The sequence below is a fragment of the Salvelinus namaycush genome, chromosome 40, assembly GCF_016432855.1.
Source record: "Salvelinus namaycush isolate Seneca chromosome 40, SaNama_1.0, whole genome shotgun sequence".
Lineage (NCBI taxonomy): Eukaryota > Metazoa > Chordata > Actinopteri > Salmoniformes > Salmonidae > Salvelinus > Salvelinus namaycush.
Window position 1 is genome coordinate 15,737,602 of NC_052346.1, and position 22,200 is coordinate 15,759,801.

General features: G+C 45.7%; 1 pseudogene; it reads left to right on the top strand.

The window, feature by feature from the left end:
- The first annotated feature begins 9,220 nt into the window (after window positions 1-9,220).
- On the top strand, window positions 9,221-9,613 carry LOC120033761 (annotated as a pseudogene).
- Window positions 9,614-22,200: the final 12,587 nt, after the last annotated feature.

Sequence of the window (22,200 nt, forward strand, 5' to 3'; positions counted from 1 at the left end):
TTAAGATTCATAAAATTGGCGCACGCCATACACGTTTCCTAATATGAATCAGACCTGTAGTAGAACTGTACACGGCATTGTAAGGCCGCCTGAAAAACGGCCATCATTCACTCACCTTTTTTATGGCCACAATGATGCCCTATTTGCTGTATAGTTTGGATGTACAGTATTGGAATTAGGCCAAGACAGTATCTAAAGGAAATATCAATGGTGATCTTGATCACATGTCTTTGGAAGTGTTGGCAGTTTTGTTTTGCAGTGACATTTGTTGTATCTGACCATTTCTGAAAGACAAAAACAATTTCAAATTGTTATGGACCTGTAAACAGATCGTTTGAAAGCAATAATGGCATTCACTTTTTCCCGAACATAAATATGCTGCACTGCCCGCGAATTCTGAAATATTGTGTACACTACAGTGAGTCTACTTAAGAGTGGTAGCGTGCACACTTCAATGCAAAATATCAACTGTGTTCATCTGTTAAATTCTACTGTATGTTACTAACCGCTCACTCTGTTGGATGCATAGAGCAAAATTGTGAAATTATAATAGCCTAACTAATAGTCCTGTCACGACTTCCGCCGAAGTCGGCCCTTCTCCTTGTTCGGGTGGTGTTCGGCGGTCGATGTCACCGGCTTTCTAGTCACCATCGATCCATTTTTCAGTTTCGTTTTGTTTTGTCTGTATTATACACACCTGGTTTCAATTCCCCCATCATGTTCCCTATTTAACCCTCTGGCTTTCATTTCTGTTTGTCCGTGATTGTTTGTGCGTTAGGTGTTGTATTTGATACGTGTACGTATCTGTTTATTTTCCATTTGTGGAATTGTGCATTTATTTTGAGTAAAACTCTGTGGTTTCGCTCAACACCTGTGTCCTGCGTTTGACTCCAAATATTCTCCGCACACAACCCTGACAGAATCACGGACCTAACTTCAAATGGAGTCAGCAGGCGCAGCCAGCCCTTCTCTCCCAGTAGAGGAGCAGGTTCAACAGCACGCGACTATGTTGCATAGTTTAGGGACAGCCATGGATCGCGTGCTGCAAACTATGGAAAGATGGGAGAGAGGAGGTCTCCCGGTAAATCATAACCCAGCACCAACACCCGCACCTCTACCTACACCACCATCCATCCCTCCACCGGTCGGAACCAGTGGAATTCGGCTCTCGCTCCCGGGAGCGTATGACGGAACAGCAGCCGGGTGTCAGAGTTTCCTCCTACAGCTGGAGCTATACCTGGCATCTGTTCATCCGCCCCCTTCGGGACACGAGAGGGTGGGCGCTCTCATCTCCTGTCTGACTGGTAAAGCCCTGGAGTGGGCCAACGCCATCTGGGGAAGAGAGGGATCTACCCTGGATAATTATGATGACTTCTCTTGCCGCTTCCGGGCAGTCTTTGACCATCCACCTGAAGGGAGAGCGATTGTTCCATCTCAGGCAGGGGATGAGGAGCGCTCAAGATTTCGCTTTGGACTTCCGTACTCTGGCCGCTGGTGCGGGATTTACATTTTACATTTTAAGTCATTTAGCAGACGCTCTTATCCAGAGCGACTTACAAGTACATACATTCATACTTTTTTTGTACTGGCCCCCCGTGGGAAACGAACTCACAACCCTGGCGTTGCAAGCGCCATGCTCTACCAACTGAGCTACACGGGACTATTCCACGGGATGGAATGAGCGGGCCCTGATCGACCACTACAGGTGTAGTCTACGAGAGGACGTTCGTAGGGAGCTAGCCTGCAGGGACACCACTCTCAACCTGGACCAGCTGGTGGATTTATCTATCCGGCTGGATAACCTGTTGGCCTCCCGCGGGCGTCTAGATCGGGGTCCGCCCATTCCATTACCCAGCTCCTTGGATCCAACCCCTATGGAGTTGGGAGGGGCTGCTAGGAGGGAGACCAAAGGGGGAACCACTCCATGTACCAACTGTGGACGCAGAGGGCACACTGCTGTCCGGTGCTGGGGTGTTTCTCCTGGGAGTCGAGGTAGCAGGCGGAGCACTGGTGGGTCGTCTCAGGTGAGTAGGCACATAACTCACCCAGAGCCTTCTGTTGCACTCATGTGGTTATCTATAGAATTTCCTGGGTTTTCCCCACATTCCCAGCATAAGGCGCTAGTAGATTCAGGCGCAGCTGGGAACTTTATTGACCGCTCTTTGGCTCATAGCTTAGGGATCCCTATTATTCCGGTTGATGTTCCCTTCCCTGTACATGCCTTAGATAGTCGTCCTTTGGGGTCGGGGCTGGTTGGGGAGGTCACAGTGCCCATCGCTATGAGAACGCGGGAGGATCACGAGGAGAGAATTAGTCTCTTCCTGATCGACTCTCCTGCGTTTCCTATTGTGTTGGGTCTTCCCTGGTTGGCCTCTCATGATCCGATTATTTCGTGGCAACAGAGGGCTCTCAAGGGATGGTCCTGTCAGTGTTCAGGGAGGTGTGTAGGTGTTTCCTTAGGTGCCACTACGGTGGAAAGTCCAAACCAGGTTTCCACCATGCACATTCCTCCCGAATATGCCGATTTGGCACTCGCCTTCTGTAAGAAGAAGGCGACTCAATTACCACCCCATCGACCGGGGGATTGTGTGATAGATCTCTTGGTAGACGCTAAACTTCCCAGGAGTCACGTGTATCCCCTGTCACAGGAGGAGACGGTGGCTATGGAGACATATGTCACCGAATCTCTGGGACAGGGATACATTCGGCCTTCCATCTCACCTGTCTCCTCGAGTTTCTTTTTTGTGAAGAAGAAGGATGGCGGTTTGCGCCCGTGTATTGATTATCGCGGATTAAATAAGATCACGGTAAAATACAGTTACCCGCTACCACTTATAGCGAGTATGACCGAGTCATTACACGGGGCGCGCTTCTTCACAAAATTGGACCTCAGGAGCGCTTACAACCTGGTGCGTATCAAGGGGGGAGATGAGTGGAAGACAGCATTTAGCACCACTTCTGGGCATTATGAGTACCTCGTCATGCCGTACGGGTTAATGAATGCTCCATCAGTCTTCCAATCCTTTGTGGATGAGATCTTTAGGGACCTGCACGGTCAGGGTGTAGTGGTGTATATAGATGACATTCTAATATATTCCGCTACACGCGCCGAGCATGTGTCCCTAGTGCGCAGGGTGCTTGGTCGACTGTTGGAGCATGACCTGTACGTCAAGGCTGAGAAATGTCTGTTCTTCCAACAGTCCATCTCCTTCCTAGGGTACCGCTTTTCAGCGTCAGGGGTAGAGATGGAGAATGACCGCATTTCAGCCGTGCGTAATTGGCCGACTCCAACCACGGTAAAGGAAGTGCAGCGGTTTTTAGGGTTTGCCAACTACTACCGGAGATTTATCCGGGGTTTTGGTCAGGTAGCGGCTCCCAGGGCGTTTGGTCACCTGAAGGCTCTGTTTACCTCAGCTCCCGTGCTGGCTCATCCTGATCCTTCCTTAGCATTCATAGTTGAGGTGGACGCGTCCGAGGCGGGGATAGGGGCTGTGCTGTCTCAGCGCTCGGGTACGCCACTAAAACTCCGCCCCTGTGCATTCTTTTCGAAGAAGCTCAGCCCGGCGGAGCGAAACTATGATGTGGGGGACCGGGAGTTGCTGGCTGTTGTCATGGCTCTGAAAGCGTGGAGACATTGGCTTGAGGGGGCAAGACACCCTTTTCTCATTTGGACTGACCACCGCAATCTGGAGTACATCCGGGCGGCGAGGAGAATGAACCCTCGCCAGGCAAGGTGGGCCATGTTTTTCACCCGTTTTGATTTCACCCTTTCCTACAAACCAGGTTCCCAGAACGTTAAGGCAGACGCACTGTCCCGGCTGTATGATACAGAGGAGAGGTCCTCAGATCCCACTCCCATCATTCCAGCCTCTCGCCTGGTGGCACCGGTGGTATGGGAGGTGGACGCGGACATCGAACGGGCGTCACGTTCAGAGCCCATTCCACCTGACTGTCCAGCTGGGCGTATGTACGTTCCGTTTGATGTCCGCGATCGTTTGATCTGTTGGGCTCATACGTCACCCTCTGGTCATCCTGGTATCGGTCGGACGGTGCGCTGCCTTTCTGGGAAGTACTGGTGGCCCACTTTAGCTAAGGACGTGCGGGTTTATGTTTCCTCCTGTTCGGTATGTGCACAGTGCAAGGCACCTAGACATCTGCCCAGAGGGAAATTACAACCCCTTCCCGTTCCACAGCGACCATGGTCACACCTATCGGTGGATTTCGTGACGGATATTCCCCCGTCGCGGGGTAACACCACGATCCTGGTCGTTGTGGATCGGTTTTCTAAGTCCTGCCGTCTCCTTCCTTTGCCCGGTCTCCCTACGGCTCTACAAACTGCGGAGGCTCTGTTCACCCATGTATTCCGGCACTACGGGGTGCCTGAGGATATAGTTTCTGATCGGGGTCCCCAATTTACATCTAGAGTCTGGAGGGCGTTTATGGAACGCCTGGGGATCTCGGTCAGCCTTACCTCAGGTTTCCACCCCGAGAGTAACGGGCAGGTGGAAAGAGTAAACCAGGATGTGGGTAGGTTTCTGAGGTCCTATTGCCAGGACCGGCCGGGGGAGTGGGCAGCTTACATCCCCTGGGCGGAGATGGCCCAAAACTCCCTCCGCCACTCCTCTACCAACCTATCACCGTTTCAGTGTGTGCTAGGTTACCAGCCGGTCCTGGCACCATGGCATCAGAGCCAGATTGAGGCTCCTGCGGTGGATGAATGGTTTCGGCACTCAGAGGAGACTTGGAACGCTGCCCATGTGCGGTTACAACGGGCCATCAGGAGACAAAAGGCGAGTGCCGACCGCCACCGCAGTGAGGCCCCGGTGTATGCACCGGGGGATCGGGTCTGGCTCTCGACCCGAAACCTACCCCTTCACCTGCCCTGCCGGAAGCTGGGTCCGCGGTTTGTGGGGCCATTTAAAGTCCTGAGGAGACTGAACGAGGTTTGTTATAGGTTACAACTCCCCCCTGATTACCGTATTAATCCCTCGTTCCATGTGTCTCTCCTCAGGCCGGTGGTGGCTGGTCCGCTCCAGCAGTCTGAGGTGCGGGAGGTCCCTCCACCCCCTCTTGACATCGAGGGGGTCCCGGCGTATACCGTAAGGGCCATCATGGATTCTAGACGTCGGGCGAGGGGCCTTCAGTACCTCGTGGAGTGGGAGGGGTACGGTCCGGAGGAGAGATGCTGGGTACCGGTGGAGGACATTCTAGATCCATCCATGTTACAAGAGTTTCACCGTCTCCACCCGGATCGCCCTGCACCTCGCCCTCCGGGTCGTCCCCGAGGCCGGTGTCGTCGCGCTGCTGGAGCTGCGCGTCAGGGGAGGGGTACTGTCACGACTTCCGCCGAAGTCGGCCCTTCTCCTTGTTCGGGTGGTGTTCGGCGGTCGACGTCACCGGCTTTCTAGTCACCATCGATCCATTTTTCAGTTTCGTTTTGTTTTGTCTGTATTATACACACCTGGTTTCAATTCCCCCATCATGTTCCCTATTTAACCCTCTGGCTTTCATTTCTGTTTGTCCGTGATTGTTTGTGCGTTAGGTGTTGTATTTGATACGTGTACGTATCTGTTTATTTTCCATTTGTGGAATTGTGCATTTATTTTGAGTAAAACTCTGTGGTTTCGCTCAACACCTGTGTCCTGCGTTTGACTCCAAATATTCTCCGCACACAACCCTGACAAGTCCCAACTAAATGCATATGGTAATTTGGTGTATGGCTACAGTACTATGGGCATATAAACTCAATTTGGCCAGAAAAGATGAGGAATTTATTCTGCAATGGTTATGATACATGATGTATTATGTTTATATACTGAATAAAAATATAAATGCAACATGTAAAGTGTTGGTCCCATGTTTCATGATCTGAAATAAAAGATACCCAGAAATATTACATATACACAAAAAGCTTATTTCTCTCAAATGCACAAATTTGTTTACATCCCTGTTAGTGAGCACTTCTCCTTTGCCAAGATAATCCATTCACCTGACAGGTGTAGCATTTCAAGAAGCTGATTAAACAGCATAATCATTACACAGGTGTACCTTGTGCTGGGGACAATAAAAGGCCACTCTTAAATGTGCAATTTCGTCACACAACACAATGCCACAGATGTCTCAAGTTTTGAGGGAGTGTGCAATTGGCATGCTGACTGCAGGAATGTCCACCAGAGCTGTTGCCAGAGAATTGAATGTTAATTTGTCGACCATAAGCTGCATCCAATGTTGTTTTAAAGAATTTGGCATTACGTCCAATCGGCCTCACAACCGCAGACCATGTGTAACCATGCCAGCCCAGGACCTCCATATCTGGCTTCTTCACCTGCGGGATCATCTGAGACCAGCCACCCGGACAGCTGATGAAACTAAGGAGTATTTCTATCTGTAATAAAGCCCTTTTGTGGGGAAAAACTAATTCTGATTGGCTGGGCCTGGCTCCCCAGTGGGTGGGCCTATGCCCTCCCAGGCCCACCCATGCCTGTGCCCCTGCCCAGTCATGTGAAATCCATAGATTATGGCCTAATGAATTTATTTCGATTGACTGATTTCCTTATATAAACTGTAACGTAGTAAAATCGTAAAAGTTGTTGCATATTGTGTTTATATTTTTGTTCCGCATATAAATACAATATTGTATACGCTACAAATGTCACATTACAGTACTTCGACGTAGCATACAAACGTCAATTGGAAAAGGTGAACCGTCTGTTCAACCGTTAAACTGCGCTTCGGATCGGATCGCATAGAGCAAAATAGGAATTCTTGAAATAGCTTATCTTTTTACTACTGTGACGTGGGTCCGATTAAATGAGAGATGAAGAATGGTAGTCTGTCCCAACTTGTTGTAGGCCTATAGACTACCATCAGTCAGAAAGGTGAGACATTTATTCTGCAATAAATAATAGGAAATATATGTCTATTTCTAATTATTTTAGAATGCAAAGATAAATCGATGTTCTCTTTTCTCACTATGGCAAATGATTGCATATTGTTATTATATTTAGCTAGGCCTACATGTTTTTTGTCGTTGTTATGAATAAGAGTGACATCATATATTTATTCCCGATTTGTAAAAGTCTACTACTACTAATAGAATACTTTTGCCATCTTGCAATGCAAGACTTCAACCAACAGAAAATGTGCGTATACATGGTCTAAAGTTTGCGGCAGGATGAGCACATTGTCACGTCAAGTTCAGTTTTTATAAATACAAACTTTGGGGTGAAAACTGTCGCATGCATGTATGCTCCAAAACAGGATGAGGCCCCTAGTGAGTAGATTCACGATGGAACAAAAATGTGATGAAAATAGCTCTACTAACATTTACAGAACCTTCTAGAAGCCAGTGCAGTCAGCTGTGCTGATGGTGTAGTGATCGAGAGAGGAGAATGTCTTCAGACCACAGATTACATTTAGGGGATGCTTGAGAGGCTTGTGAATGATTGACATCTTTCTCATTCTCTCTCTCTCTCTCTCTCTCTCTCTCTCTCTCTCTCTCTCTCTCTCTCTCTCTCTCTCTCTCTCTCTCTCTCTTTCTCTTTCTTTCTTTCTCTCTCTTGCTCTTTCTCTCTCCCTCTCTCTCTCTCTCTCTCTCTCTCTTTCTCTTTCTCCCTCCCTCTCTCTCGCTCTCTCTTTCTCTCTCCCTCTCTCTCTCTCTCTCATGCATATACACACATTTACACATTTACACATTCAAAGTAATGCATAATGTGTAAAATCCTCAACTTTCAAACGTTAATTACCATCATTACCAGAACCCAAGTTGCCCAAGAACCCACGTTCAAAACAACTGGGAACTGGGAAATCTCAGACTTCAACTGTGAACTCAACTGAAAATTAGCTCCGACTGGGAAAAATAGTTTGAATGGTCTTGGAACTCTGGCCTCTTTCTAGAGCTCCGACTTTCCAACCTGAAGATCACTGACGTCATGATATGACCTCGTATTTTTCAGAGTTCCCAGGTGTCTTGAACGCACCAATACAATATGTCTGGACCTGACGACTTGGACTGGTTCCCATGACTTTGACTATAGTTTATTAGGTTACCCTCAGTAGCACCTGACAGCCAAAGAGACAAACAAACCGCCTGTGTCTGTCGGGACTCTTAACCACTGTTTATTTCTGGGCTCGCTCTCAGATACTTTGTCCTACTAGCCCTGGAGGATAAATGGAGGATGAAACACGGAGAAGGGAGAGAAAAGACAATTATTAATGGAATATTATTAATTTGCCTGATCTACCAGCGGTCGTTGAGGCTCTCACAGTCAGATGAATGGCCTGTCAGTAGTCTAACATAGGTGCTACAGCTGTGCCGGCCGGGGCTAAATCAGGAGCAATGTTGGGATCTAATCAATATCTCAGCTCAGCTCGACGGACGGACATTGTGGCTACATTCCAATTGGATAACTTGCTCCCTCTCTTCCTTTCCTCTGACCTTGTCAAATTTCCCTCCTCGATGATCTCAGAGGGCCTGGATAGTGGCTGGGTAGAGTTTGCAACCCATTGCTTTCACCTATCCGGTCTGATTTAGAGGAAAAAGGGTGAGTTATTCGATTATAATCCAGAGTTTGTGTCTAAATGGTGATGGTTCCCCCAACTGCTAACAAAGCAAATGTCCTGCAACACCATAAAATTAGACTATGTGCCTAATGATATCTAACTAAGTTGATTTGGGCACCAGGCAGGCACACCAGAGTTGGGTTTGATGTTAGATGTGGACCCCTGAGGCAATGTTAAGCAGTACATGTGGACCCCACACACGTATAGGGACTGGTTGATAGAGGGAGGCAGACAGGAGGAGGGTTACGTGGTGGAGGAGGTTTACGTGGTAAACGATAGAGGGCTAATTCACAATGTTCCCTTGGTGTTCTTGCCTGCAACAGAAATGGTGTTCTTGCCTGCAACAGATCTTAATTCAATCTAACCATCTGTTATGTGCATGTTTACCGCATGAACCACAACAACACACCAACGCCTGCTTGGCTTGATCTAAGTAATTAGGTTATGTTCAGGCAAAGGAGAAACCTGTCTGTATATTTATGGAAATAAGCTATAGCCCGGCCCCCGAGAGAACATTGTCTTGTGTTTAGCTCTAATCATGAATGCTGAATAGCTGAGTTGATTGAATTAGACCTTTCGTGTTCTTGCCACTTCCTGTTTTCATTCTACAGTCGAAACACACGCTTGTTACACTGCAACTGTGAGACTTTGGTTGACCATGCAGCTATTTGTGCGTGCTCAGACTCTCCACAACTTTGAGGTGTCTCGGCTAGAGACTGTCGCCCACATCAAGGCTCATATTGAGGCATTGGAGGGACTGTCCTGTGATGACCAGGTGGTTTTGCTGTGCGGGGTACCCCTGCAGGACGATGATGTGATTGGCCAGTCTGCACTGGAGTTCAGCACTCTTGAGGTTACAACCGACTGTTGGGAGGCAAAGTCAATGGCTCCTTGGCCAGAGTGGGGAAGGTCAGCGGACAGACCTCCAAGGTGGACAAGCAGGAGAAGAAGAAAAAGAAGACTGGCTTAAAGGAGGATCCAATATAACAGGTACTTTGTGAATGTGGTGCCAACATGTGGCAAGAAGAAGGGACCCAACGCCAACTCATAAAACTTTTTCCCAACGCCTCTTGTCTACTGTGTTTATGACAGTGGAACACTGACTCTGTGTGAGCAATGGACTGTCTGCCAGTTGTAATTATATTGGGCTGATGTTCACTGTGATAAAACACAATAAAACTTGGTGAGGAAAGAACGTGGTAATCGGCACCAATTTGATGTTTCTATTACAGTGGGTGAATTGAGCAGTTGTATGATTGGCTGGGAAGAATGAAGACAAGTAGGCCTAGTTGAAGTGTACATTTTATTTCCTGTATTAGACAGCGTTTACAAGTCGAGAGCTTGGGACTATACAAACCCTCATTGGTTTGAATGGTGTCAGCGATTTTTATCTTGTATTCTTTTTAATTTAACAACACAAATTGGGGTATTTAGACTACTGTATAGGTAGAGAACGTTGAACAGAACAAGGCTGTTTCAATAACTACATGTTGACTAAAATACAGATAGAACATTATAGTCCCAAGCTCTTGAAGTCATCTGGCATTTCCAGGTCTGTCAGATGATATGAGAATAGTCTTTGGCATGTTCTCATCCAGTATGCCCAGATCACTCTCATTTGGTGCCTTGACAAGACATGACTTTTCATTTTGATGTAATAATATCTTATGTTGTTCTTGTCCAGAACTGTTCAGTACTCTATCATGTATTTTATGTTTTATGTGGACTGATTCCTGTTTTATGTGGACTGATTCCTGTTTTATGTGGACTGATTCCTATTGAGCTTCAGGGGTCTGATGAAAAGACATGATGAAAGGTCTGCTGCCTTTGTGTGTGTGTGTGTGTGTGTGTGTGTGAGTGTGTGTGTGTGTGTGTGTGTGTGTGTGTGTGTGTGTGTGTGTGTGTGTGTGTGTGTGTGTGTGTGTGTGTGTGTGTGTGTGTGTGTGTGTGTGTGTGTGTGTGTGTGTGTGTGTGTGTGTGTGTGTGAGTGAGGGTGTGTGTGTGTGTGTGTGTGTGTGTGTGCACGTGTATATAACATATGTCTGCTTCCTAATGGCTAGGCCCTATACACTCTTAGAAAAAAGGGTTCCAAAAGGGTTCTTCAGCTGTCCCCATAGGAGAACCCTTTTTGGTTCCAGGTAAAACCCTTTTTGGTTCCAAGTATAACTATCTCTGTGAAAAGGGTTCTACATGGAACCCAAAACGGTTCTACTTGGAACCAAAAAGGGTTCTTCAAAGGGTTCTACTATGGGGACAGCTGAAGAACCCTTTTAGGTTCGAGATAGCAGTTTTTTCTAAGAGTGTAGAACTGCATTGAGTATTAGTACAAAACACCCCCACAAATTCACTGGTTAAATTGCGTGGGAGCAGAGCCATTACTCATGTATTTGAACTAGCATCTAAGGCTGCATTAGCCAGTGCATGGGAGTAACAGCTACAAACAAGTTGCTATGGCTGCTATTAAAAGATACTGATGAAGCCAATGGGAACATGTCTTCTTGGTCCATTAGCATCAATCCATTACCAAACCCCTTTCGTTACAACAACAACAGGTTGTAGCTATAAAAGGGCCAATTAGTTCCATTGCTCAGCTTCATAGCAGGTACAACGGCACGGTGACTGATACACACTGCTGTTTTACCATATTAGTCTCTCCTTATGGTATATTAATCAAGGAGGCCCTGACCTGTCTATCCAAGCCCACAGTAAAAGGTTCTAAGTAGAGAGATGCTTAAAGCCTCAGAATATTGATTAAACGGCCAAAGACGTCAGTGGAACACTAAGGCAAATTACTGAATCAATTACTGAATCAATGACTGTATAAGAACTACAGTAAGTATCCCCTGCTGAACCAAGTACCCCCTGCTGAAACAAGTAGGTAAACTGGACAGATGATTAGGATATCAACATGCCGTTTGCTTCGTTCCTGGTGTAACCATGGAGAAGAGCGTTTGGTTGAGCCTGTGATGAATGACATCCCTTGGTCTCCGCCCACTCACTCCCCCACATACGTTCCCTCTCCCTACGAGCAATGACCTTGGTGGAAATAAACACAGGCAACCGGAAGCAAACCTACTTCCTAGTCAACACCAGGCACCCTACAGGGCAGTGGGTTTACACTTCACTGGTAGACTGTAATGCTGTATTCCGGTGGGCAAGGCTACAGTTACATGCTAAATCCAATACCCAAAAAGCACATACAGGATTATAAATGGTTCAGGGCACAAATGTGTCAAAAACAACTGGAGTCTACCTGTTTCAATGCATTGTGAGGTCTGGTATCAGACTGACAAGGCATGCATCAGTGACCTGCACTCTCATCTGAAATGAATGGGATGTTACAACACTGCAGCGCCGTAGTGAACATTAGTCCTGTCCTCCTGGTTCATCCTAGAACAGATAGACAGGGCCAGACCCAAATGCCCATCTGGCATTTCCAGGTATACAGACCTCTGTGCTCCATCCTCCATGTTGGACATCTGCTACAGATGGTTGGGAACACTCATGTCGTTTCACAGTAGTCAAGTGCATTTCTCCCTGTCGGGGCTCCATCTGTTTCTGTTGGCAACGTTGAAGGGTGCCCCCATCTTGTTTTAAGTTGAATTCTGCTAGCTTCATAGGTGGTTTGGGGCCTTAGAATGGACAACGTACTGTATTTTAAGGTGCCGTTTTCATAGAATTCCCACAGGGCACACATATGTGTATGTACACACACACACACACACACACACACACACACACACACACACACACACACACACACACACACACACACACACACACACACACACACACACACACACACACGAATGAGGCCTGTGTTCCACATAATAGACTTTCCGCCAAATACTGACGACATGTTTATGTACTTTTGCTCAGGAGAGACAAAAGAGATGATATATTGATTTTGAAGACCCTTTCTGAATACTGAGTGTCGTATGTCGACATTGATAAAGGGCTGCACCTTGGTGTAAAATGGCTTTAAGAATGTGTCAAATGTGTCAACAGTATATATGTATATACTGTACTCTATACCATCTACTGCATCTACTGCATCTTGCCTATGCCGTTCTGTACCATCACTCATTCATATATCTTTATGTACATATTCTTTATCCCTTTACACTTGTGTGTATAAGGTAGTAGTTGTGGAATTGTTAGGTTAGATTACTTGTTGGTTATTACTGCATTGTCGGAACTAGAAGCACAAGCATTTCGCTACACTCACATTAACATCTGCTAACCATGTGTATGTGACAAATAAAATTTGATTTGATTTGATTTGAATTGAGATAAACTAAGTGTTAGCTGTGCAGAGACGTATCATAAATCTCCAGGTTTCTAGCATAACGATATCAACAGTAGATCAGGAGAGTTCAAGGTGTGTTCTCAAAAATATGATCTCCATTGCAGCCGACGTGCATGATTTAAGATATGCATTTCATCTCGTTGCCCGAGCTAAATCACAGAGAAAGGTGGGATCATTCCTCCTTACAGTGAATTCCAGCTTTGTCTGGCTCGCCTCTGAAAGATGGTGCAGTGTCTCTAATTCACTTCAGAACAGCCACACCCAATCCCACATTCCCACCCATATGAGCAATAACCTTCACTGAATGGAAAACACCAAGACGTTAACCTGATTCATTTAGGTAGCAGGCTAGCGGCGCAGAGCACGGAATACCACAACGCCACAATGAGGACGTGAGCCGTTTCTTTTATTCAAGTTCTGTTGCACTCAAATTATTGCCACTAGCCCTGGGTCCTAAAATAAAAAATGTGTCCATTGATTGTTGCTCCATTCACTGGCAAGCAATGAGGTTTTCCATCAACATCCTTGCTTTCATGAATGTAGATTAACTTGGCAGACAACACATTGTAAATGGTGTGCAGTGCACGCAGGTAAAGTTCAGAGACGTACTTGAGTACACTCTTAGAAAAAAGGGTTCCAAAAGGGTTGTTCGGCTGTCCCCATAGGAGAACCCTTTTTTGGTTCCATGTAGAACCCTTTTTGGTTCCAGGTAGAACTATGTTGGGTTCCATGTAGAAGCCTCTTTGTAAAGGAATCTACATGGAGCTAAAAAAGGTCTACCTGGAACCAAAAAGGGTTCTTCAAATGGTTCTCCTATGGTTCTCCTATTTTTTTAGGTTCTAGATAGCACCTTTTTTTCTAAGAGTGTAGGCAGAGAGATATGGAGGCTTGTTGCACAGCTACTTACACGACTAGACCCCTAAAGCAGTAGCCTGAAGCAGTACAGAGCCACTTATCACTGGGGATCTAATGATCTGTCTCTTATTGCCATCAGGTCCATATTTCAACCTGGCCATGACATCTCTCCATTTCCTTAAGACACTGGATAGTGGATAGACCGCTAGGAGAGAGCAGAGGACGGAGTCCACAGGGAGAGCAGAGTCAGTATGCTATCATTATAATAGAAGCAAGCTATTTCACCTTTGTTGAACTTATTTCAGGTTTAGTACATCATTCAGTCAGGTATTCTGCCACTGTGTACTCTCTGTTTAGGACCAGGTAGCATTCCAATTTGCTCTGTTTTTTGGTTGATTCTTTCCAGTGTGTCAAATAGTATTTTTTTTTGCCTTCTCATAATTTGGTTGGGTCTAATGGTGCTGCCGTCCTGGGGCTCTGTGGGGTCTCTTTGCGTTGTGAACAGAGCCTGTTCTGTTTCTCTATATAGCCCATTCAGTTAGGAACATGATGAACCATCATGATGAGCTGATGAACTGGCTATGTGACCAGATATCAGCCAGGATTTCCCTCATCGTTACAGTTGTTAGTTAACTAGCTAGCACATTTTTTGCCGTATTAGCATAGACTTGACATGAGTCAAAACACCTCAAAACAAGACATGGTGTCAAGAACCAGATGAAACTAGCTGAAAAGAGCCACCTAGGATTCCCCACATGGCAGCTTCTTGTCATTGTTGCTACAGCTATCTGACCACACGGCCTTCTGCCTCTGCTGCGTGCACATCATTTTCGTGACGTTGTCAGCCAACCCGTCTATACTGTGACTCCTGGCTGATTTTGAAAATGTGGATTTATTTGTCAGGTATAGACCTCTAGACTTCATAGAAGTGGAAGTGGAGAAGTGGAGTCCCATAGGGTGACGCACAATTGGCCCAGTGTCGTCCGTGTTAGGGGAGGGTTTGGCCGGTGTAGGCCGTCATTGTAAATACGAATTTGTTCTTAACTGACTTGCCTAGTTAAGTAAAAAATCAGGAAATAAGTAATAGATAACCACACACTCCTGAATGCTCCCATTGTTTGTGCAAAGTCTTGACCCAAAGGTCATCATCAGGCTTCATCAGGGATACATGTTTTCAACACAAGGAAAGTTCTACAGTACTTTCATTGATACACCAAAGCAGGTGCAAAAGTGACCTGGAAAGGCAATGATGCTTTTGTGCAAAAAAAGTCATGCTTGTCATATCTATTTGGTCTGACAGCTGTGACCAACCTGATTTTCTGCTTGTCCTACCCGTTGTGGACTTATGTTCAGATAAGCTTAATTTATGCACGTCCTTTTTGTCCTCACCAGATATTCAAATTCCCCTGTTTTGGGCATTTCAAAATAGTTCACAAAGACAAGAAATACATTTGCTTTTCATATTCTATCATCTCTAGTTCTGCGTTACTTTGGGAGGCGAATGGTTCTCTCTGGGCAGCGTCTGTGATTGAAGTCACCTCTGAGACTGACCTCTGACCTCTGCTATGAGTCACACACAGTCCACTCTTTATGAACTATTGTGGTCACAGTTCATACACCACCATAGGCTCAAGGTTACTCATTTAATTCAATGACTCCTCCTATACTCCTCCTCTCCTGTCACCTGGAGAACAGGAGTGGAGTGGAGGGAAAGTGGAATGCTTTCAGAGCGCTCTCCCCTGTAGTTATTCACAGCCAGTGGTTCTTCATCTCAAGCCGGCTCTCTCTTTCTCTGGTAGGACTTGAATCTGGGTACAAGGTTAAGAGTTTCTTAGCACAGGTGTGTTACAGTATGCTTACCCTCATTTGAGTCTGGGACTTTTCACAAGGTTACAGTAAACCCTAGTGGTTAAGAGTGTTGGGCCAGTGACCGAAAGGTTGCTGGTTCAAATCCCTGAACTGACTAGGTGAAAAATCTGTGCATGTACACTTGAGCAAGGCACCTTAACCAATTGCTCCTGTAAGTTGCTCTGGATAACAGCATCTGCTAAATGACTAAAATGTAAGACATAATATATTGTCAGAGTGTTTATTTAGTTTAGCATTGACTGAGGCCTGTACACCCTGTCCAGGTTTGTTAGGGTGTATCTCCCTGACAACGTGTCACAAATGCTTGTCTCATATCGCAGACACAATCCCAGACAACTGACAGCAACAAGCGATCCTGACCTTTAACTGGTCTGTGTTCACACCGGCACTACGCTCCTACACTGATAACGTGACCTTCTCTCTCTCTCACACTGTCTTTCTCTCTCTCTTTGTCTCTTCATCTCTGTCTTTGTCTCTGTATCTCATCCTCTCTTGTCTTTCTATTTCTCTTTCTCTCTATTCTTTCTGTCTCTCTAGTCTATCTTTCTCTCTCTCTCTCTCTGTCCCTGTCTCTCTGTCTCTTTCTCTCTAGTCTATCTTTCTCTCTCTCTCTCTGTCCCTGTCTCTTTCTCTCTCTGTCTCTCTCTTTCTCTCTATATCTATATTTCTCTCTCTGTCCCTGTCTCTCTGTCTCTTTCTCTCTAGTCTATCTTTCTCTCTCTCTCTCTGTCCCTGTCTCTTTCTTTCTCTGTCTCTCTCTTTCTCTCTATATCTATATTTCTCTCTCTGTCCCTGTCTCTTTCTCTCTCTGCCTCTCTCTTTCTCTCTATATCTATATTTCTCTCTCTGTCCCTGTCCCTGTCCCTGTCCCTGTCCCTGTCCCTGTCTCTCTCTCTCTCTCTCTCTCTCTCTCTCTCTCTCTCTCTCTCTCTCTCTCTCTCTCTCTCTCTCTCTCTCTCTCATCTTCATCAGTCAGAGTTATTCCATAACGCCTCACCTTCACGGATCACTGTGACGGATTCAAGCCTCGCCAAGATTAAAATTTGTTCTCTCTCCCACTTGAGTAAAAGTGGATCTTGTTTTGATTGGATAACTTTCCTGTCCAGAGAGGTGAGGAGCAGTGTTCATTGGTCTTAAATGGTGACAGGACCCAGTCCAGAGAGACCGAAACAGCCTAATCCCTCTCTCTTTCCAGCTCTTTTTATTTGTCTATTTAACATATTTGTTCTAAAAACTTCTGATAATAACAAGTTTTATGAACGGTTAGGTGTTCACTCAAACACTTATTTTAAAAGTCTGCCAAAGTTTGACAGATGGATGAATCTAAAATGTACATTTCAGTTTTCTATAACCACCAATCAACCCTTGTCGAATTCAATCCATTAATACGTCGATAAGACAACGTTCATTACCATTCCATTCCCCCAGCATGACTCACTTCAATGCACATTAACGCACATCAACAGATAGGAATAATCAACATCTAAAATGTCAAATGGGAAAAAGAGGACAACTGACTTTTTAGTTCCCCTCCTGCTGTGAGACTGGGTTGTCAGTTATTCAGCACTGTGGTGAGACTGAGTTGTCAGTTGTTCAGCACTGTGGTGAGACTGAGTTGTCAGTTGTTCAGCACTGTGGTGAGACTGGGTTGTCAGTTATTCAGCACTGTGGTGAGACTGAGTTGTCAGTTGTTCAGCACTGTGGTGAGACTGAGTTGTCAGTTGTTCAGCGCTGTGGTGAGACTGGGTTGTCAGTTATTCAGCACTGTGGTGAGACTGAGTTGTCAGTTGTTCAGCACTGTGGTGAGACTGGGTTGTCAGTTATTCAGCACTGTGGTGAGACTGGGTTGTCAGTTATTCAGCACTGTGGTGAGACTGAGTTGTCAGTTATTCAGCACTGTGGTGAGACTGGGTTGTCAGTTGTTCAGCACTGTGGTGAGACTGGGTTGTCAGTTATTCAGCACTGTGGTGAGACTGAGTTGTCAGTTGTTCAGCACTGTGGTAAGACTGGGTTGTCAGTTATTCAGCACTGTGGTGAGACTGGGTTGTCAGTTATTCAGCACTGTGGTGAGACTGGGTTGTCAGTTATTCAGCACTGTGGTGAGACTGGGTTGTCAGTTATTCAGCACTGTGGTCAGACTGGGTTGTCAGTTATTCAGCACTGTAGTGAGACTGGGTTGTCAGTTATTCAGCACTGTGGTGAGACTGGGTTGTCAGTTATTCAGCACTGCTGTGAGACTGGGTTGTCAGTTATTCAGCACTGCTGTGAGACTGGGTTGTCAGTTATTCAGCACTGTGGTGAGACTGGGTTGTCAGTTATTCAGCACTGTGGTGAGACTGGGTTGTCAGTTATTCAGCACTGTGGTGAGACTGGGTTGTGAGTTATTCAGCACTGCTGTGAGACTGGGTTGTCAGTTATTCAGCGCTGTGAGACTGGGTTGTCAGTTATTCAGCACTCCTGTGAGACTGGGTTGTCAGTTATTCAGCACTGTGGTGAGACTGGGTTGTCAGTTATTCAGCACTGCTGTGAGACTGGGTTGTCAGTTATTCAGCACTGTGGTGAGACTGGGTTGTCAGTTATTCGGCACTGCTGTGAGACTGGGTTGTCAGTTATTCAGCACTCCTGTGAGACTGGGTTGTCAGTTATTCAGCACTGTGGTGAGACTGGGTTGTCAGTTATTCAGCACTGCTGTGAGACTGGGTTGTCAGTTATTCAGCACTGTGGTGAGACTGGGTTGTCAGTTATTCAGCACTGTGGTGAGACTGGGTTGTCAGTTATTCAGCACTGCTGTGAGACTGGGTTGTCAGTTATTCAGCACTGCGGTGAGACTGGGTTGTCAGTTATTCAGCACTGTGGTGAGACTGGGTTGTCAGTTGTTCAGAACTGTGGTGAGACTGGGTTGTCAGTTATTCAGCACTCCTGTGAGACTGGGTTGTCAGTTATTCAGCACTGTGGTGAGACTGGGTTGTCAGTTGTCCAGCACTGCTGTGAGACTGGGTTGTCAGTTATTCAGCACTGCTGTGAGACTGGGCTGTGAGTTATTCAGCACTCCTGTGAGACTGGGTTGTCAGTTATTCAGCACTGTGGTGAGACTGGGTTGTCAGTTATTCAGCACTGTGGTGAGACTGGGTTGTCAGTTGTTCAGAACTGTGGTGAGACTGGGTTGTCAGTTATTCAGCACTGTGGTGAGACTGGGTTGTGAGTTATTCAGCACTCCTGTGAGACTGGGTTGTCAGTTTTTCAGCACTGTGGTGAGACTGGGTTGTCAGTTATTCAGCACTGTGGTGAGACTGGGTTGTCAGTTATTCAGCACTGCTGTGAGACTGGGTTGTCAGTTATTCAGCACTGTGGTGAGACTGGGTTGTCAGTTACTCAGCATTCCTGTGAGACTGGGTTGTCAGTTATTCAGCACTGTGGTGAGACTGGGTTGTCAGTTGTCCAGCACTGCTGTGAGACTGGGTTGTCAGTTATTCAGCACTGCTGTGAGACTGGGCTGTGAGTTATTCAGCACTGCTGTGAGACTGGGTTGTCAGTTATTCAGCACTGTGGTGAGACTGGGTTGTCAGTTATTCAGCACTGTGGTGACATCCTTATTGATCAACCCTTTATTTATCATCCAATACACAGTCTGTAACGACTCAGCCTCTGGCTTTCCAATAGAGGAAATAACAAGATACCACTATGGTATATTAAGGACTGGCACTTCTAGGACACACACACATACACACACATACAAAATCGTATGATTTTAACCAACCTCAAATGCAGTATGATACACCCAATGGTAAAACCAAACATGGTGGTGACCAGCATGACTTGAAGATGATTCATGACAGACAACTTCCATCTGTAACACTATAGCCTAAAGATAATAATGGGTAATGTGGGGTGCTTTTTCTTTATCAATATTCAGGTTACGTGCCTGTATCCATCGTCTAAACAGCCATTTAGATCCTCCGCAGCACAGATAAGAGGACAAGTAGCGTTGGCCTCAGAGCCTCAGAGCCTGGGCCCAGTCTGGACTGCAGCAGGCCCACAGCAACCCATTAAAGCCAGTGAAGGGGAAAGCCATTCATCAGACAGATATAGAGGGGAGGTGAGGCAGAGGCAGCTTGGATATGTTCAGTGGGGATAAAGGCGTGGTTATGAGTTAAGGGAGGGAGATTGTGGGTGGAGGGAGAAGGGACAAGGGGAGAATATTGGTGTGGTTGGTGACAGTCCTGGCTTTCTTTTGAGAGTGTCATGGTCAAACATCATGGACCATGAACCATGCACACACTATAGACCTACACAATGTTGCAGCATGCTGTACTGGAAAACCCTTTTTGAACTGATTTAAGTTCCTTTAACACTGTCATTTAATCTAAAGGACCTGCACTGTGTGAGCAAATCATTTTTGGTTTATAGTAGCATAACATTTATAGTCCAAGTTATAGGCCATAAATATCATGGTCCTCACTGCTGAATGGGCTAAAAAAGGTCCAATGTCCCCAACAACAACAACATCAGCAACAGCAGAACTACCTTGATGCTATTTATCAAACAGGACCGTGTTTCCACAATAATGACACTCTGTCTCTGCTATTCTATGCATTGTTTAGAAAATACAAATAGCCCCCCTGGATAGTTCATATCTGGAAGAAATGTATTTGATTTAATGTGTCCCATTCAAAGCAATTTGCAACTGGGAGAGAGGGACATCAAACACATGAATCACTGAGCCATTTGGAGAGACTATTCATTTATCCCATAATACCTGTTTAACTGTCATCCTCTTCACTGATTAGGCTACTGTTGTGGACGGACATGACACTCCCTGGTTCTGTCGCAAATGGCACACTGTTGGCACCCTATTCCCTATATAGTGCACTGCATATGGGACCCTATGTGCCCTGGTTAAAAGTAGTGCACTATATAGGGAACAGGGCGCCATTTGGGACACAATCCCTCAGTCAGAAGAGGAAGGCAGCACACTGGGAGAGATTCTAAAAGGAGAAGAGACTGGGAATTTGTGGATGTTCACCCAGTCTTCCCTCTAGTGGGCTGTCTCCTTAAGATGGAAGGTAGCCTAGCAGTTAAGAGTGCTGGGCCAATAACTCAAAAGTCGCTGATTCGAATCCCCGAGCCGACTAGGGGGGAAATCTATCGATGTGCCCTTGAGCAAGACACTTAAATCTAATTGCTCCTGTAATTCGCTCTGGAGAAGATCGTCTGCTAAATGACAACAACAACAAAGCAACACACAGAATATTAGAATAGACTTCTTTAAATGTTAACTGGTTCCATATATGAGGAGAGGGTGAAATTGGCCATAGTTCTGACCACTGATTGAGATGGTATCACCTTTTCTAGGCCTACTAGTTGCACAGAGCTTATGTCTTCCGTTCAAAGATTCCACAGCCATATAGACTACCAATAGAAATATCCATTATTGAAAAAGAAAAGATTCCACAGCCATATAGACTACCAATAGAAATATCCATTATTGAAAAAGAAAAGATTCCAATGTGGCTTTTACTCGTTGAGCTTGACCCTGCTCTCTTGTGAAAATAGATATGGAACTCAAGTTCAACCATCTTGCTTGCCTCAGTGTTGGGAAACGATACAATGTCGCCACTTAGTGGTCAATTCTTCAACTGTTACCAGGCTAAGCCAAGACAGGTAAATAATTTCTAGAATTGATAAGTGGTGCTTCAAATAAAATATTAATGGCACCTTTCGATTTCCCCCACAGATATGATTTTTTTTTTTTCTTAGACTCAGTTCTGAGAAAAGGCATCAGAAAATGAAGGACCTAGGCTATTTTTATTTAACTAGGCAAGTCAGTTAAAAACAAATGCTTATTTACAATGATGGCCTACACCGGCCAAACCCGGACAACACTAGGTCAATTGTGCGCAGCTCTATGGGACTCCCAATCACGGCCGGTAGTGATACAGCCTGGAATTGAACCGGGTGTTTGTAGTGACGCCTCAACACTGAGATCCAATGCTGCCTTAGACCGCTGCGTCACTCGGGAGCCCCTACTCCATTGTTTAGGGATATGTTTTTCCTCGTAAAATAACTTTGTATACAATGTAGGTTAGACTATATCTTCAAATAATATTGTTTTAAAGTAATGTTGCAGTCATGGAAAGTCGTTCCATGAGCAATAGAGACATTACATATAAATATTCTGCTATTTGCATGTGAAAGTGTCATGGGATGTATTTGCTCTATTTAAGTTGTTCCGCTCGTTGTGCACTATTTGATTTTGCACATCTGACAGAGTGTGGCTATAATTGGCATCAATTTATAACATGTGTAGGATACCATCTTTTTGTTTATGTACAAAAATACATTTCCGACAGAGGGCATTGTAGAGTTGTATCTATGATGTAACAGCACCATCTCCCCTCTCTGTTGTTGTACGCCCCTAAAACACAGCATCAGCACCAGCGCGTCAACACCACCAGCCTGCCTGCTTTCTGTGCATACTTAGGTTACCTGCCTCCATTCCACCATGAGGTTTCCATGACAAAGAAAGCGGTGAGACTAGGCCTCCATTCCTCCTTCTCTGTCTCATTTCGCGCAGTTATGTCTTTGGTTCGCGGCTCCCTCTCGCC